The sequence below is a fragment of the Protopterus annectens genome, chromosome 10.part0, assembly GCF_019279795.1.
Source record: "Protopterus annectens isolate FY-2018-M chromosome 10.part0, PAN1.0, whole genome shotgun sequence".
Classification (NCBI taxonomy): Eukaryota; Metazoa; Chordata; order Ceratodontiformes; family Protopteridae; genus Protopterus; species Protopterus annectens.
In genome coordinates this window covers 585,183,652-585,200,835 of record NC_056744.1, presented here as the reverse complement: position 1 = coordinate 585,200,835, position 17,184 = coordinate 585,183,652, and positions in this window count along the sequence as shown.

Genomic DNA, 17,184 nt, shown 5'->3' with positions numbered 1-17,184 from the left:
GAGATAGAATCTTTATGGCCTAGCCTGTAAAGTGATTTAGGGCTTGTTCCCTCACCAAAAGGTCTCCCAGCTATTCAAAAGTGGTGGCCTGACACCCACGCACCCATCTGTGAAAATAAGTGTTTAAGTCAACAATATAGTCATATACACTTTCATCTGCCTTGCATCTATGCTCACAAAACTTTTTTTCTATAAGCTTCAGGTGCTAATTTAAAGCATTCCAATACACAATTTAACCATATTATAATTTAAGCAATCAGTATCAGACAATTTAGAAACAGCAGTTACAGCTTTACCATGGAGTAAGGGGGTGAGTTCTGTACCCAGAGCCCTCAATCAAATTTATACTGTTTGCATATTCAAACATATGAATAACAGTATCAAAAAAATCACCTTCTTGTTACTGAGGAAAAAGTTTACTGACCATTATTGCTTCTGGGGTATGGTTACTCCCTTTCCCATTACCTCCATGACCCTGGCGAAGAGTCAACATTTCTTTTTCATGTTTCTCCTGCCTCTCATTTTCTTCAGCCTCCAAATGTCTCAGTCCCTCTTTTTCTTCTGCCTCCAAACACCACTGTTTCTCTTTTTCTTCAGCCTCCAAATACCACAGTCTCTCTGCTGATTCTATCTCCAAATGTTTGGCCTCCAGTTCCAGTCTCTTTAACTCCAGATGGATTTTTAAGTCCTCTGAGGAAAAATTGAACTGTCCATTTTCTGAGAGCTATAGATCCCTAATGTCACTCTGGTTGTCATCCTGGTTGCAGGTCTGTGATGCAGCTGTGACTAAGGCTGCAATCTTTTCCCATTTAGTCAGATTGGCATGCAGAACTCCTCTGGCTTGGCAAATCTCAGCCAAATGGCTCCTTGTCAACTTGCCATAATCCTCCACTGACATCCTTGCCTACTCTCCCTGACTAACTAAGCTAACAAAAAAAAAATAAAAGTATTGTGATATAAAATTCTGAATATCTACCATGTGGCTGCTAGAGAGAACAAACACTTTCTTTAGTGACCACTGTTTACAGGCTATAGAAGTTCAGTATCCACACCACTGTTCACCAATATGTGATGTGGTGATCCCACCACTGCTACCATTATGTCACAACCTCCACCTCTGGGCCAATAATCCAGGAGCCTCAATCATCACCACTGGCACCTGTGGGGACTGTTCACTGAAAGGATAACAGGTACACATACAGTATCTTCAGATGCAGCTCTCTGCATCAAGTACAATCAAGCTCAATTTCCCTTAAGAGCACATAGGGAACATAATCAGTACACACACACACATGTTCTTTGAAATTTGATTTGCACACACATACCCCCCCCCCACACACACACACACACACACACAGCAGGGTTTACTAGCTTCAAGATAGTCACTGCCACCAACCTCTCTTCACCAGCTACTTCTAAGGCCCTTTTAACAAAGGGTGTTCAATTTTACTGAGTAATATTAATACTAATACAAATGGTAGTTTGACTAAGAGCAAGGCTATTAGGAGATGGCCCACACAGTGTCACCAAAAAAATATGCAGATACTCTCAAAACTTAAATATCTCTACAGAGATCAGCCACAATGAAAGTTTTAAATAAATTGAATAATAAATAATAAAAGACAAGTCAATACTAAATATCTATTCACAGTGACATCAGAGATCAAAACCACAGGAATTATTTAAAATAACATTGAAGGATAGATGCAGATAAATAAAGAAAAACAATATCTAAACTAAGCTTAACTATATTCCTAACTAAATCTAAGAGAATCACTATTCCCTACTTACTTAATAGAGCAAGGCAGATGATTTGATGAATGTAGTCCATCTTTTGTCAGGCCCAAGACAGAATACCCAATGCTCATTCTCACAAAGACATATTTCACAGCAAAATAATATCTAAAATATTACTTCTGGCATAGCTTGCAGAATGACATCATTTCTGTTCATCTGACTTCTAGTTTCTATACAACCCCCCCCCCCTCATTGCTGGAATTTAGCGCCTACCTGTAAAAATACATGCACAAGTGCTTTTTGTTTCAGATTTGTGCGGCAGGTGCTGGAAATTATAAAACAAATTTCTACACCTCCACGCTCCAGAGTAGCATTAGATCACCCATAAGACAATACAGAAAGCTTCCTAGTATAAACTGTGTGTCTCTGGCTGCATTGAAAGCAGTGAGATAGCATCTGTATGGTATAGCTTGTAAAGTCATTTAATTTCTGTGATATATTTTAAACGCTAAGAGCAAACTGAGGTCAACCTTCTCTTTTACAGAGTCATCTGTTAAACATATACATTTGAACAGTTATAATAGTGCATGTACATTTCTGTTCTCTGCCTAGTAGGCATACTGTAATGTATACATTTGCAAACACAAACACTTTGCAAATACCTTTTCAACACAAATGTCTGTACAAATCAATTTGATATACATTTGACATGCAGTTCTAATACATTTGTAACATGTACAAATATTGCATAAATCAGTTCAATATTTACAAAATGACATATAATTATTTACAAAATCCCAGCTAGCTGCACTGGCAATACCAACCATCATCACAAAACTAAATGCCAAAACATGTATTATTATATCCATTGGGGAAGTCAGCTACCCCAGGGAACTACCACATTGACAATACATCCCTAAGAGTTGACCCAGTTGTTTGGGATTTCCGAGCTTATGTAGACAGTGTTCTAACTTTTGACCTTTCTTGTGTGTATACTGTTGTAAGAAGAGCCTCTATTTTGCACAACTTACAAACAAAGGGATTCTGTCTAGATTTAGGGATGTCATTGTCCCCATTTACTCAGCCCTCATTAGGCCAGTCATTGAATATAATGCTTATTTTGGAATGTATTTGTCTAGACATATGCAATAACTAGAACACCCACATAGATACGTTACTAAAAGGATACAAGGCCTATCCTACATGTACCAACTCAAAGCCTCATCACCATACTAGGTATATACAGACTGCTAATAGACAACATTTTTCTGGCATACAAGGTATCCTCCTACACATTACTGATAGAGCCACTGCACATCAACAAGTCAAATGGCATCAGAAATACTTGGTCTAAGGGTCTAAACCTCTTCTGCATCATCAACAGAATGGTTTAAATGGACAGGTTTATCTAACAGAGAATATTGCTGTTGTGGAACAGACTCCTCATCCACAGGAAACAAGGTGCATATCTGTCAATATTCAAACAGAATTTAGACTGGATGTGAAACAGAAAATTTCACCTCAGTGAATTTTCCCTTATACTACTAATGGACAGAAGTAACTCCTAAATGCTTTATCACATGCATGGGTCCCCCTGTCAGATTATCTATGGTATGATCCCAGTTCATATATAATTATCAACACTGGAATGGGTAAGGCCAGCCTAATAACCAAAATGGGATAGGTTATTTCAAGCTCAAGGTTGGAAATTGCCTAAGTTAAAAATGGTCTGTGAGAGTACATCTATCTTAGTACTTACCTAATGTGAACCTCCGAACCTATTAAATGTTGCATATGGTTAAATTTCATTGATGACTTTACTTTGTTGGTGGGGGCATGCATGATGAAAATGATGAGCTCATTACATACTCTGAAAAGTGAATGACGGTATATCCTCTGATACAGATTGTTTTCATTTCACATAAGGTCTTAGATTTATAGTAAAGAATACTCTTAGAAACTTTTTGGTCTTATATTAATAAAGATTTCTAAAATACTACATAAGATACAGATTTTGATTGAGTTTAGAGTATGTTATGAATTTATTCATACAGTTTTGGCTAGCCTGAGGAATTAATAAAAGGTTCTCTGTCTAGGATCAGGATGGAATGTGTTGACAGTATCTGAACAGAGTACAAAGGAGGAAAGAACCAAAACAAGTATTACTGATTCTGTTAAGTTTGAATGTGCCACAATGAACAGGAAGTAAAAGAGATGTTATTTCTAGGTGAAGAATTAAGAGCACTGCCATGTAGCTTAACTTTCATTCTAGATTGGGGATGTATGATAAAAGCTATTGCAATCTCCGATAAGAGTAATTCTGATAGAATAATGCACAACTAAAACAAAATAAACTAAAATAAAGAAACAACCAAAAGACCAGTAGCCCAGTAGAATCCGGGTCTATATTAGATAAACAAAAGCTTCAATGTTTGAATCTCTAAAGGTCGACCTTTAGAGATCGAACAGTTAAGCGTTTAAATATCTTTAAAAATTAAAAAAAAAATGAAAGTAAAACAAAACAAACTAAAGGGTGTAAGCAGGGGGGCAAGCCCCCTTACAGCCCCCACATTGGGGGCAGCGCCACCCACACCACCTGCTACTTAAATATACCAACTCCAAGATTGCGCTATAGTGTAGGGAATGGGAAATTTCCTGTTTCCGCTCTGCCGTGCACTGAAGTGTGATCTTAGAGTTGGTATATTTAAGTAGGGGGGGTGTGGGGGGTGCAGGGGGGCTTGGTCCCCTGCTAAAACCCTTTCGGTTTACCTTTTTTTTTCTTTGTTTTATTACATTTTCGAACACTTAAATGTTCGATCTCTAAAGGTCGACCTTTAGAGATTCAAACATTTAAGCATTTGTCAATGTAATATAGACCCGTAGAATCCAGAAGTATTTAATTCACTCTCTTCACTCTCTGACGTCTTGGCTAGAATGCCTTCAAAGGAGAAAACACACCCAAAAAAACATTCCATATAAATAGCACAATCAATTATTCAATAAAAATTCAATTAAAGAAAAGCATAATTAAAGAAGAACTCTCCAATTAAGTTCAGAATTCATATCATTATGTATGAGTATCAAATTTAAGAATATAGATGGCTTCTTTATATAAAAGTTTATCCTTAAAATAAGTGTCAGTAAATTCACAATTATTACAATCCACTTTTTCTAGAATTGTGCCTAATAAACCCACAGATGAACCCTGATGTGCTTGATGAAAATTAACTGTCACAGAACTAGTTTCTTTAAAGTTTTCTGTATCTCTTATATGCTCAAGAATTCTAGCTTATAGGATAGCTATAAGGATAGCTTTTATTCTTATGTATCAGATGAAACACCTAATGCTTATTATGTATTTGATACTATCATGATTTCAGCAAAAAACAAGTTTGTTTCTATTTTTAACAATGAGAAGGTGTTACAATTGTACAAGATGTAAAATTTTTCAGTGGAACAGTAAATGCATGAGTTTCTGGGGAATGTTAATAACATGATATATCATTTAACAAAAGCTGAATGGTCTGCTCTGGTAGCTCTCAGCAATAACAAGAATCTTATTTTTTTAAGCCCTCTGATAAGGGCAACAAACTTGTTATTATAGATGTAACCCAATATTTGGATATGTGCTATAGACACCTAAACAATGACAATGTTTATCTGAAGGTCCCTTTTTCTGTGTACAGGTCAGCAGTTAGTGAGTATTTGGACTTGATTGGAAAGTGTGTAAGACTGGGGTATATTTCCTCTGATGATGCTAAAAAGAAATTTGGTGCAGATGGTGTTGACATTGCATGTTTTTATTGTTTGCCCAAAATACAGAAAATCTGTTGAACCCACCTGAACACCCCATACTATCAGGGAATAAATACTTTGCTCATAATATTGGATGTTTATTACACCAGCTGTTACTACCTAAGATGATGTTGCTACCCGCATATATTAATAATAATAATATTAAAGATGTCTTTGATTTTTTGAAGAAAATTAATAATGTGGAAATTAATAGGAACATGCACTTTGTCACTATGGATGTGCAATGTTTATATACAAATATTGCTCATACTTCTGGTATTGAAGCTGTTAGGCTTTTTTGCAGGTGAATCTCCTGCCACAGAGTATATTTTGGAATTAACTTTCTGCTTAGAAAAAACATTTTTTGAATTTAAAGGGGAAATTTATCAACAGAAACAAGGCACGGTTGTGAGGCGGCATTTGCCCCTGCATATGCCAACCTAAGTATGGGGTTATTTGAACTGGAGTGTATATACAAATCATCATTTTATATACAGCATGTTAAATTCTATGCTCGGTTTATTGATGATCTAATTTTTCTGTGTGATGGGGGAGAAGAGAATGTGAATAAATTTATTGAGCATATACAGTCCAATAGATTCAATCTGTCTTTTGATGGCACACAGAAGGGCAAAAAAGTGTCCTTTCTGGCTGTCGAATTGGATATTTCTGAGCCTAGAGGGTTACATACTAAAGTACATAGAAAATTTGATGGAATTAACCAATATCTAAAAAACTTCTAGTTGACCCCCCCCCCATACTACTGAAGCCCACTCCTATGGAGAAATGATACGGATTAGTAGGTTATGTAATGACCCTTTAGAACTTCAGTAGGAGATGCTGAGAACAAGCCTAATGTTTGAATCAAGGGGCTATAGTAGCTCGATTATTGACAGAGCAGTTACCAAAATAAAAAAAAGAGGGAGAGAGACAATTACCCCAGGTGCAAAAAAGTTGGTAATACATATGATGGAAGTCAGACTGATATCTATTTTGTATCTACTTATAGATGATTTAGTGACATTCTAACAGGTTTGGTGAAATGCTATTGGCAGTGCATGCAATGTAATGGAGATTCTCAGTTATAGTTAACTGAGAAACTTAAATTCTCATTTAGGGTGGGGAAAAGTTTAAAAAACTTTCTAGTGAAAGGTAAATTTATTATGCCTAATGTTAATGTATATAATTTGAGATTTAACTTTGGCACCTATGAATGCAATAGATGTAAGGCTTGTAAACCTATTGTGAATAGTTTTGGGAATATTGGCGGAAGTAGATTTGCAGTGAAAAGTTTTTTCAAATGTGATATCTCTGGTATAATCTATGCCCTTAAATGTCCATGTAAAAAAAATTATATTGGTCAGTCTCAGAGAGCGTTCAAAGTAAGACTTCTTGAGCATATAAGAGATATAGAAAACTTTAAAAAAATTAGTTCTGTGGCAGTTCATTTTCATCAAGCTCATCAGGGTTCATCTGTGGGTTTAGAAGGCACCATTTTAGAAAAAGTGGATGGTAATTGTGAATTTACTGACACTTATTTTAAGGATAACCTTTTATATAAAGAAGCCATCTATATTCTTAAATTTGATACTCTTATACCTAATGGTATGAATTCTGAACTTAATTGGAGAGTTCTTCTTTAATTATGCTTGTGATTTTCATTAATTGAATTGTTATTGAATAATTGATTGTGCTATTTATATGGAATGTTTTTTTGGGTGTGTTTTCTCCTTTGAAGGCATTCAAACTGAGACGTCAGTGAGTGAAGAGAGTGAATAAAATACTTTTGGATTCTACTGGGCTACTGGTCTTTTGGTTGTTTCTTTAATTCTAATAGAGTACCTACAGAAAGCCTGGATGCTAATTAGAAATATTACAGATGTGCACAGTGCAGATACATCTGCACTGTTCTTTCAACCTTCAGTGGAAATTATACTCTGATAGCATTACCAGGTGCAACTTGTTCTAAAAGAAATGTTATCTCTGTAGTTAATTTTATAGCCAGATAAGCTTTTTATGTTGCAAGGTGAAGGATATGTACACTAAAGTAATGTATGTACCGTTATTAAGCATAGATACACCATTATAAAGAAAGATGAAAGATGTGACTAAACCAACTGACATAAACTGTAAGGTTCTCACATGCATATATATATATATATATATATATATATATATATATATATGCACATATATATAAAATGTATATATATACATATATATATATATATATATATATATATATATATATATATATATATATATAATGTATATAAATATATATATATAGATATATATATATATATATATATATAAATATATATATATATATATATATATATATATATATATATATATATATATATATTAAGGTATAAAAACTCTCCGTTCATGGGTGAAGAATACTAATACATTCAACTCAAACACTTCAAAATATAGAAGAATAAAAACTAAAAAACACGAAGTAACAAATTTCAGGAGCAGGTGTAAAAGCTTTCATTCTTTATTAGTGTGAAGAATTTCATTAGACAAAACAATGAACATCGGAGCAGTAGTTAAATAAGAGTATGCAAGCAACTAGCTATATATATATATATATATATATATATATATATATATATATATATATATATATATATATATATATATATATATATATATATATATATATATATATATATATATATATATATATATATATATATATATATGTATATATGTATATACATATATATATATATATATATATATATATATATATACATATACATATATATGTGTGTATATATTACACATATTACACACACACATATATATATATATATACATACATATGTATATGTGTGTACACACATTATATATATATATATATATATATATATATATATATATATATATATATATATATATATATACATATATATATATATATATATATATATATATATATATATATATATACGCATATTGAGCATATATACATACATACGCCCACACACACACACACACACACATATATATATATATATATATATATATATATATATATATACATAATATGCTTATATATATATATATATATATACATATATATATATATATATATATATATATATATATATATATATATATATATATATAGGATATAGATATATACACACACACACACACACATATATATATATATATATATATATGTTGTTGGTTACATATATATATATATATATATATATATGTATGTTTATTGGTCCACTAGAGATCAAACTTCCAAAGGCCGAATTTCATATGGCCGAGACCATATGATTGACTTTTAGAAGTTCGAATGTTCTGAACAGACAGCTCCCTATAGCGTGGAATGTGTAAATTTCCATTTTCTGCACTGTAGTGCAATCTCGGAGTTTGCATATTTAAATTGCAGGGGGGTGTGGGGGGCTAGCAACGTATAGGTAATTTTTTTTTTACATGTTCGAAATTTCAAAAGTTGAACATATGGTCTCATCTATATGGGTATCCGCTTTTTTAAATTTAGATCATGTACAGTAGACCTATATATATATATATATATATATATATATATATATTGGCATCAGTAGTTGTACAAGGGGGTTGCTCAAGATGTTACTGCTGAATCTTTCTGCCAGTTTTCTCTAAAAGCATAAAGCCTGAGTCATAGTTAAAGCAAATTAATGCTTATAAATGAATGCAATTTCACTAGCAGTTTTTAATTCTATAGTTTATTTTTACTGGTTGCAGCTGTTTGGCTTTTGTGTTTATGTATAGTTTGTAGTATGGTTTTGCAAGCAATGGGTATGATATGGAGAGAAAAAAAGTTGAAGGGTTGACACTCGGATGATGAAACACAAGATTGCTAATGCCTTTTGCTTTTGGGTTGGGCTGTGAGATGCAGTGATTTGGTTGCTATTGTCAACCTGCCCCACCTGTCTAATTTTTCAGCTTTTCTGTAAAACTCATTGACCTCTTCCATTTTCTGCTGTAGCAAGGCTCATATCAGTTAACAACAGGAATATAGTAAAGGTCATTATATTATTTTTTTTTGTTATCAAAAATATTAGTGATGATTACATGTTATAATTGGCCAGCTTCTGCAGAAACATTGGTTGCATTTTGACTGGGTGGCTTTTTCTGGGGCATAGTCTTGCATACTTTATATAGAAGGTAGTTTGCTCATTTCAGTATAATTCAGTGCTAGACTACTAAGAAGACCACAGAGAAAAAGCTCACAGATCCATTTTCCATCTAGCTTCCTACGGATTCACTACACTTCGTTAACAATAACTTCTGAAGCATGAATTTATCTGCTGCCAAGGATCTTTAGTGTTCCAGCCTTTGGAAAGAGCATATGCTTCCACATGGCATCTACCTGTCCCTAGGTTATAGTAGAGGAGAAAGTGCCTGTTTATTTATTTATTTTAATTGGCAAGCTTCTGCAGGTGTCTTATGAGGGGTGGTGTATTATAGACTTTAAATACCTGGGGTAATGCTTGGTTCAGTGCACTTCAGAGCTGGACTGTTCAGAAGGAGGAAAAGACTAAACAGCCTGTTCCATTTGTGTTCCTACTACTTCTGTACACTACAAATACTTCATCAGTCTCCTTAGGCCATGTCTGTAGTGTTCCAGCCTTTACAGAGAATGGAGACTTCCACTTAACAGCTATCTGAGCCTGGGTTCCAGAGCAGGACTAGAGTGCCTGTTTTTGACTGGCCAGCTTCTGAAAGATCACTGTCTGCATCTTTTGATTAGTTGGCTTTGTTGGGTGGAGTCTTGCAGATAAATACCAGGAGGTTTGCTCAGTACAGAATCAGTTTCTTACCAGAACAAGATCATAAAAATAGTACTATTCTGCTGAATGTAGTGTTATTAAACAAGCAATAATCCACAACAGGATATGCACATTATGCAAATAATGACTGCCCAGAAGTGTTCAGAGGGCATCTATACCCCTGGGAGGGCATAATTTACACAGCAACATACATCCTGGAGGTTATTATTGCACTTTGAGAATGGATTATCTGTAAATTGTTTTGTATTTTTTTTGCTTTTTAAATTGCTATATATATATATATATTTTTTTTTAATATTCTAATATGTTTGATACAAAATAGCTCCTCTGGCTAATATTTCAAACTTGCCGTAGTACATATATAAATGTTTGTTGGAGGAAGTATTTTATATCCAAATTATAAGTTTGGTAAGTACTTAATGTTTACAGACACACACACACACACACACACACACACACACACACACACACACACACACGCACACGCACACGCACACGCACACGCACACACACACACACATTCATAAGTAGTTTTAAAACCACACATCATTAATCTCAGTTAATAATGCCAACCATTAAATGTTTCATACCTCCATACCTCTCAACTGTCCAGATTTTCTCAGAATGTCCAGATTTGTTTGTCTTTTTTTTGGTGTTCTGTTCCTCATAAAATTTCTGGTTTGCTGGCAAATCACTGGGAGTTGAAGTCACTAAGTAATGACATACATTTGAGTTTCAAATTTCATATCCTTCAGAAAATGCATAATTACATATATTCTGTTAAATAGCAACTTTCTAATTTCATAAGGACAGTATTTAAAGTCTGACCTTATTTTTGAGCATTTGCCCTCCTCCATTATTTTGGGCTTCATCCGGAGTTCTTGAGCTAAGAGTCTGAGAGGGATGCATAACTCTTAATTTTACTTAACTGCTGTAGCTGCTGATTGAGCTCTCTCTTCCTCTCTCAGACACTCTTCCACTTTCATGGACACATATACTCATACGTGCAGAGAAGCATAAGTATACACAGGTTCCTATTTCATTATTGAAAGATAACGCAATTGAACAATTAAAATTTCGAAATGACAGCATTTCAAAGATCGCATTGTGGGATTGCAGTACAGTGAGGATTGGAATATTTGCCTTTCCTTTACTGGAGTGCTATCTTGGAGTTGGAATATATATTTAGTGGGGCGTGTGGGGTGCAGCCTCAATACAAGCTTCGAAATGCTGCCATTTCAAAGTTTTAATCGTTCGATTATGTTATCTTTCAATAATGTAATATGAACCCAGTACACACACACACACACACACACACACACACACACACTTTTCTTTTTTTAATTATCTGTTTCTTTTAATTTCCCACTTGCTTAGTGAGTACAAAATAATGGCAACCTTTACCTTTCTCACAATATGAGCTCCACAGCAGATAAATATGCTACCATGAAGAGGCAGACTCATTTTCATTGGGTATTACCTATACATTGAGTGGTAATATACAGATCAGTCATTCTCTAAGTTTAAATAATATTGCAGTGTTGTTCCCTAGTGCTCTGGTAATTTTCACTGTTGCTACTGACATATCTAGATAATAGTGATGCTGTGTGCATAGAAATCAAATTAACTTGTTATCTCAGTTACTGTTACTTTCTAATAATTGTACTTGTTGAATTCCTGCACTGTTCCTGTTCCTAAAGCTTCTATTGTACAGGTAGATGGAAAGAAACTAGGTAGATAGAAAGAAACTACATGCCAAGGAAGTGACATCCTTTTCAGTGTCAAGTTAAACCTAGATAATGGCATGGCCAGGTCAGATTCTCCCTTGGTCTAGCTTTTATTGCCCTTCTTGAGGCTTGAGGGAAATTATGAACATGGGTTTTTGGCTACACTTGTGATGGGTTTCAGACTGATTGTTTAGTACTTAGTTTTGAATGAATGAAGCAATGAACCTATGTCCCTACTCTGATATCCTATTAAAAAATATCTGTGCTTCATAAATAAATCATGTAGTTGCTTGACGAGTCCTTGTGTCATAACCACGTACTGAGCATGTAATATATTCTTTTCTTTAAGAAGAGAATATGTGAGCCATTGCATCTTATGCCTTCATCACAGTTACTGTCATTGAGAGAACTCCTTGCTATTGTGAACAATATTCTGTGACTATCACTATTCATTTGTTATTGATTGATCCACTTAACTCACTGATTAACTGATATAATTTATTGCTGTACAATCATACCCAAATCCTTTGTTGCAATTCTACTTTTCACATTGAATTTATTTGCTTTGATACTGTATTAGTTAAAAGTATATCAAAGTTCTGCCTCATTACCAAATGTCAAAAGTGACTTGTTCAGCATTACTAGCAAGAACTAAAAACTTGGCTAATTTTTTTTTTATGCATTAAAGGCTTGAACTACTCAATGTGAATTTAGCACTTTACCATTTTTGTACTTTCTGGCAACTTCCTAAGAATGTTCTGTCCTGTCTGTGTAGTTAAAAGAAAAACTTCTCCCAATGATAAGTTAAACCAATGCATTCTGCAGATCAGACTGACAATATGTGCAACTCTAGTGGTGGTCTCCATTGATATATTTTGCTCTGATTGCTTTAAATTTCCTATAACTGATTTGTGCATGCAAGTATGTGTGTCTGTGTGCATTCAGTGTGCCTGTGCATGCATACAAGTAGGTGTGTGTGTGTGTGTGTGTGTGTGTGTGTGTGTGTGTGTGTGTGTGTGTGTGTGTGTGTGGTGTCTTCATGTGTCCATATATGGCTGCATGTCTACACTTATCTGTGTGTTTTCACCAGGTGTTTTAACCTTTGTTTTCTTTAACATACTGGCTTTCAAAAATATCACTCCTGGCTAGTTTCTTAGAATAATTATCTCTGAGGATGTTTTTCATGTATATCTTCTTGGGCTTTACTTATCTTCTGTTTATCAGTGATCCCTCACTTAACTATCTGCAGTACTAGATTGACAAATTTGTTTATTCTCTAAGTATTGCTGAATTACATCTGTCAATGTCCTGAATATTATGTATTCTTATTTTTCTCACTTCTGACTGCATGAACTGTGTTTTCTAACAATTTGTTTCTGTTGCTATTCATACTTGTACCACAGGATCAGATTTTTTTTACATAATTTGTTATATCTAAAGTTGTTGTTCAATTTGCCTGACCTTCAACTGGCTAATCTTATCATGCAAAGTTAGTAATCCCACACTGTAGATGACAATATCAGGCAATGTCAATGACCTTTGGGAATGACACCATAGAATAGGAGCCATTGCTATGGACATTATTCTACTGATATCATTTAACTGCCTAATGACTACACATTGGATTAGTAATTATGTCAGTGGACAATAATAATGTGCTATCAACAATGCTGTCAGATGCTACAAAATATTGACATGGCTGAGATGCTGCTGTTATGAATAAGATGATATCACTGATCATAAGAGATAAAAAGTAGACTGGGCAATGAAAGCTGGCCCATATCTGTTGTATACTCAGGGTAATGGCCAAACCCCATAGCATGATAAAGTAAAGCATATACAATACTTGGGCATATGCGATCTATGCAAACCATACGCTACTCATGTTTTGTCAGTGAACTTACACTACGATTTAATGTATTTAATTTACAGGACTATACTAACTCTGCTCCAGTCACAAGACAACAGTACAAGCACAGTAGAGGATATTGCATCATGTCTATCTTATAACAGTAAATTGTGACTATACCTATTTTTTCTTCTGTAGTTTTTATTTTTATTTTTTATTTTGCTTGAAATATTTTTTATTACTTTTTTGAAGAAAAAAAAAGATTATAAATATGACACACTTTGAAATGTTATATAATAAAATAATTGAATTATGTTTCAAAGAACCAACAAAATTCTAACTATTTACAGTATGTACAATAAGCCTGAAACCTAAAAGGTAATGAAACAAGACAGTAAAAAAGAAAAAAAATTCTAATAACAGTCAATAATTAATTAGATAAAGATGATGTTTCAGTAAGGGCCAAGACCTTCAACCAAGGGTTATTCCTTAATTTATTTGGATAATTTTTCTGTCTTTTACTTTAATTTCTTTAATTGCTACCTCTTTTAAGAGGACAAGAAAGTCTTCAAATTTTGTTTCTGAAGAAGATTCCCAGTTTCTTGTAATATATATTTTCTGGCCACCATAAGTATATCTCAAGTTAGGTAATAACAACTTTTGTATATATATATATATATATATATATATATATATATATATATATATATATATATATTCCCAGAATATTAAAGAAAAACATTTTTTTTGTTAAAATGAATGTATCACTCCACAATGCTTAAAAATATCGTGAACTTTTAACCAAAAATTCTGAACCATTAAACAATCAAAAAACATATGTGACCAATTTGCTTTAATTTGCTTATTACATTTCTAGCATTCAGATAGTTTTTCTTTTCTCATTTTAACAACTCATACAGAAGTTAAAAAGACCTAAACAAAAATCTCCAAGTAAATATACTCCAATAAATGGGCCAAGATGTATTTTTAACAGAGGAGAGAAGCTGATTTTTGTTTTGATCTGTAAAAAGTATAACATACTCTTTAGAGAAAAAGTTCCAAAAGTTATTATCTAAGTTGAAATGATCTGTGGCTAGCATTGAAAATATATTCAAAATTAAATTATCAAATTCACAATGTTTATAAATAATTTCAAATATAGTTAGCACCAGCTCAGGAAATCCAGTTAAAGTAGAATGAGATAAAAAAAGAAAACTTAGTTTGAAATGGTGTTAAAATTAATTGCAAATAATTTTATTCATTAGAATTTATATTAAATTATAAACAAATAGATTCAATTTATTTACATGTAATTCCTTCAAAACATTGATAACCACAATAGAGATGATTGTTATTCCAAGAGTTAAATATGTGAACAGGTATCTTATTAATACATTTTTTGTTAATGAAAAATGAATTAGTGATTCAAACCAAAATTTATAGTTTGAATTATTCAGTATTATTCTTTTTAAAAATTTTAAGCCTGAAATTAAATAAGTAGAGCTAGATGGTAAATTTGTAGAAACCTGAATGTATTTACAGACAAAAAAGCCAGAAATAATTGTATAGTTTAGAATTTATAAAGTCCAAATCATTTTGTTTATTAATATTCAGTAATTCATAATGTAAGATTTTCCAATTAGATATATAATTTGTATCTAACCAATTAAAGATCATTTTAATCATTGCCACTTTTGCATAATTTTCTATATTTGGAAAGTTCACACACCCATTTTTCCAAGGTTTAAAGTGATGATTTATATTTAATCTTGATTTATTTGGATACCATAACAAGTTTATAAGTAGTCTATTTACTGTTTTTATTTGCTTCTTATTTGTTGGTAACATAAGAGATTGAGTTATGTATAATACCTTTGGAAATAAAACTTGAAGCCTATCTTCAAAATAAATGTATATTTTATTCCAATAATTAATTAACTTAGTTAAAGAAATCATTACTTTTTCATAATTATAGCTTATGGTTTCTTTTGTATTATTGAAAATATAAACACGTAAATATAATAAATCATTAGATACTTTACACAAAAATGAAATATCTGTATTTAGTGGATTTTTCTTATTAATAAAATATAATTAGATTTGGAACTATTAAAATATAAATTAGACATTTTTTTGAAAATTACCTGTCATTTTCTTAACTTCTTCCGGTGTTTCCAGATTATTTTTAATTGTTAAAAGAATATTGTCAATGAATAACATTATTTTGGAGTTATATTACGTTCTAAGCCTAGAATGTTCGTATTTGAATTAAGAATAGCAAGTATTTCAATAGCTAAATCAAATAATAAAGGGGTTAGAGGACAACCTTATTTTGTTCATTTAGTTAAATTTATAAAATTTGAAGTATGTGAACCTAATTTTACATATGCTTTATAATTCTTATAAATATTCATTAATAACGTAATAACATTTGAAGGGAAATCAAGCAAATATAGTACTTTAAACAAATATTCGCAATGTAAAGAGTCAAATGCTTTTTCAATGTCTAAACTAATAAATAAAGATACAGTTTTTCTATTTTTCATCATATCTGTTAGACTTATTAATCTTTTAATGCTATCAGAAGTTTGCTTTTTATGGATAAATCCAGACTGAGCTAAACTAATTATAGTCGTAAAATGTCCTTCATTCTATCAGCTAAAACTGAAATAACTAATTTATAATCTAAATTATGTAAAGAGATAAGTATATAAGAAGAACATTCTTGAAGATCTTTACCATCTTTTAAAATTGGAGTGATTAGAGAGTATTTCCATGAGGGAGACATTTGATCTGTACCTCGTACTTTTGTAAAACATTGTGCAAAATAATTATGGGGGAATTTAATAAAGCCTAGTTTTTTTTTTCATGTAGGCATTGCACTGCACTGCTTACATGGCCGTGAATATTTTTAGATACAGTAAGTGCTACTGAGTGGCGCATACATACGCACCAACATGGAAACTTCTGTGGCATGCAAATCACCTCAGAAAAAGGTGAATCTCATGCAAATGAGGCAGGTAGAACAATTCAGCAAGCAAATAGGCATCTCTTCAGACCCTCATGTCAGTGTATGTGAGGGTACATGGAAAAAATTGTGCAAACAGGAGTATAAACAGACAAAAGTGTTTGTAGCAAATGCAGATGATATTTGGACAGAAATGTCATACCTACATACACATATAACCACAACTTCTAATATCATCCTGTATGTTGGAAAAATTAAAAGTAAATAACTTAAATTATTTTTTTAATAATATGGGCATGTTTGCAT